The following is a 3,544-nucleotide window of genomic DNA, read 5'->3' as shown; positions in this document are numbered from 1 at the left end:
GGGGCGACGGGGGTCTCGCCCCGATCTGGATCGGGCGAGGGAGCAGGGGAGCGTGGGTCGGGGCGCGTGGGGGGGAAGTGTGGGGCGGCTAGGGTTTGCCGCGGGGGGTGAGGGGATAAGCGACCGGCGCTGGGCCGGGCCAGGGGGGGAATGGGCCAGGGGGGGGAGGGGCCAAGTGGGGAGGGGGAATGGGCCAGGGGGAATGGGCCAGGGGTTTTCCCTTCCCCCCCTTTTTTTGTCTTTCCTTTTTCTTTTATTATTTCTCTTTTCTGTTTTTAGTTTACTTAAAATGCCAAAGCATTTTACCAAAATTAGTGCACCCCACCATAATTAGGTTAGCTATTTTAGACAACCCCCGAATATTTTTAGTCTTTGTTTTGAAACCTTTTATCTTTGCTTTTGTTTTGATTTTGAATTCGAACCGGTTTCGAACTAACGCGAGTTTATCCACAGTAACCGAGGTGACGTGGCAACATTAGTGGGGATTACTGTAGCATAATTACCCGGGCGTCACAGTGTATGCAACAGTCACACGTACACATGGACGCAAAAATGCGCGCGACGCCCTAATGCATGCATGTCCGAGCACATGACGGAACACACACGGTCACACTCAAGTGCTCAACCTGCACGTGCATACACACACATACTCAGTCAGGGTGAGCTAGTGACCGTATAAACACCGGAAAAATATATATATTGAGCGCACAGAGCGTATTATGAAGTCCACTGATCGTATTTTTACAAATATACAGTGACAGACAGTGTATTTATCTCGTTTGAAATTAAGCCATATTAACCGGAGAGGAGGCAGTATGGACTAGCATTACTTTGTTGTGTCTCGTCAACTTGCCGAACGAGGAGAAGGTTGCAGGACGGGAGAATCTTGCACGCGGTGGCTCGCAGGACAAGGAGAAACTTTTTACTAATGCAAGCTCTCCCTCGCTCAGGCGGTGGACGTGCAACAGTTAATTCGGTGTCAGATTGCCAGAAGCATACACTATACTACTAGTGCCATTATTGTTCGACTTCCCCAATAGGCGAACAACCAAGCACAAAGTTTACTAGTACTAGTACTACTACTATAGTCTATAAAGGTACGTACTCCCTCCGTCCGGGTTTATTGGGCCTAAAGACAACTTCTCTTAGACCAAGACACATAGTAATTTGCTCACATTAATTCTTATATTCCACTCCCAATGCACACTCTCACATGCATGCAACCAATGAAAAAGCACGCATGAAGTGTACTAATTTTCCAACCATGGCACCAACAACAATGGCTTTCAATGCGACCAATGAAATGGTTGCATGCATGCACCTTTTCAAAGCGGGGCCTTATAAAAGGAGACATGCTTGTGATGCTGAGAGACCTAATAAACCCGGACGGAGGTAGTACTATACTAGTACTAGGAACCGGATGGAGGAGCGTCTGCACTCTTATTATAATTTTAAAATGTGATAAAGCAATCTTCAACACATTTGGTTCTCTTCGAGGGTTCTCGCATGTGATAATGGAATTTGATTGCATGGAACACTCACCACAATTCCCGCTTAATTCTGGCTCATATCTTGTTACAAATAGTAGCGCTCGGTAATATTTCCTCTTTTTTTGTTATTCAGCATGTAAACAGGTCAGCAAACCTTGCAGCGCATCTTCGTGCGAACCATGCTTGCTGCACTTTGAATGTGGCCGAGAGCTGACTTGATGAAACACCTCGCTTCCTACTTCTTTTTTGTGGGGTACCTCGCTTCCTAGTGACCAGTATCTTAGCTGATCGTCCTAAGAATGCTTATATATGAATAAAGCTCTCTCATTTACCCGCAAAAAAGATTAAGCCATATTAACCGGAAAGGAGGGAGTATGGACTAGCACTACTTTTTGGTGTGTCCCGTCAACTCGCAGAATGAGGAGAAGCTTACAGGACAAGGTGAAGCTCGCTTACGCCTTTTGACTAATGCAACCTACCCTCGGTGGACATGCATCAGTCCACTCGGTGTCAGATTGTCAGAGGCATACACTGTAGTACCCAACATGCGAAGTACCATCATTGTTCGACTTCACGAAGAGGCAAAGAGCCAAGCACAGTAGTACGAGTAGTACTACTACTAGAACCGCATGGTGGAGCGTCTATACTCTTATGTTTTTATCTCTGATAAAGTACACGTTTATTCTGGAGAAGGGCGGAAAACGGCAACCCAACATGTAATGAATGATATCGATCAATCAACCATGCTCGAATATACCTTGGCCTCCGTGCAAGCCCGTCTGTGTGTTCTCGTTCCTCGTCTCTCTCAAGGAACGGCGGGTTGGCTCTTTGCCATCAATTGAGATCGGTTTGCTCACACTCCTGTCCCACATGTCAGTGATATGCCAAGAGGAGGTGTGTTGACCGACTGGCCATACGCGTACTTGGTTTTGCACCTTCATACAAATGCTCCCTCCATCACAGTTTACAGGGCGCGCTCCATTATGATGCATTTCTCTCAATGCATTTCCATAACCAGAGAGACTTTAGACGTGTTTGGTTTAATGCTCAATTAATTAGGGTGTGGTAACCGCAATCAAGTCCATAATTTTCTCTCCATGTACTCTGTACTACTGGAGTAAGTGCATGCATGTGTGTACCCGCGGTGGAAGCACTGCATGCATGTGTGTATGCATTATTCCCTCTAGTAATAGACGCCGTGCTATAACTACCAATGCTATTTTTTAGGCCGATCGCTAGTCGCCTTGGTCCCACAGATTTTTTTTCTTTTTTCTGAAGCGCGCTGTATAAACAGTGACGGATGGAGTAGTATGAGCAGATTCAAAGAAGAACGTATTGATGGTTGCTTCTTCAAAGCAACTTACAGTGGGAAAGGTGGGGCTTATGATTTGACTGCTCATTACTCACTATTAATGCGGCGCAACGACCGGGCTGAGTCTCCCATGCGGTTATACACTACCCCCTCGATTCTTAAATATATACTCCGGAGTATTTGTCTTTCTAGAGATTTCAACGAGTGACTACTCAAATATTTGTCTTTTTAGAGATTTCAAATGGACTGGCACATACGGATGTATATAGACATATTTGAGAGTGTAGATTCACTCATTTTGCTCCGTATGTAGTCACTTGTTGAAATCTCTAGAAAGTCGAATAGAATATTTAGGAACGGAGGGAGTACACATACGAAGCAAAATGAGTGAATCTACACTCTAAAATATGCCCGTTTGATATTTGTAAAAAGACAAATATTTAGGAATGAAGGAGTACAATTTTGTGCATGGCACATGGACCCGGATGATGAAGAGGCTTCTGGCAATGCTATCAAGCTTCCATCATTTGTTTACATAATTGACGTACTATACAAATAATTTTCCAGCGACATGAAATTGTACAATGGTGTGAGCTTTCAGCTTTTGTTTCGCGTGTCTTGCCATCGATGCTCTTTCGGAAACAATAAAAAACTAACTTCCTTGCTAATGCATGTCAATTATTAGCAGATCAGAGCTAATAGTTACATCACAACCGAAGACAGAGTTGTGAGAAGGTGTTAA

This window comes from Triticum aestivum, chromosome 4B (genome assembly GCF_018294505.1).
Source record: "Triticum aestivum cultivar Chinese Spring chromosome 4B, IWGSC CS RefSeq v2.1, whole genome shotgun sequence".
Taxonomy (NCBI): domain Eukaryota; kingdom Viridiplantae; phylum Streptophyta; class Magnoliopsida; order Poales; family Poaceae; genus Triticum; species Triticum aestivum.
Note: the sequence above shows the minus strand (reverse complement) of the source record.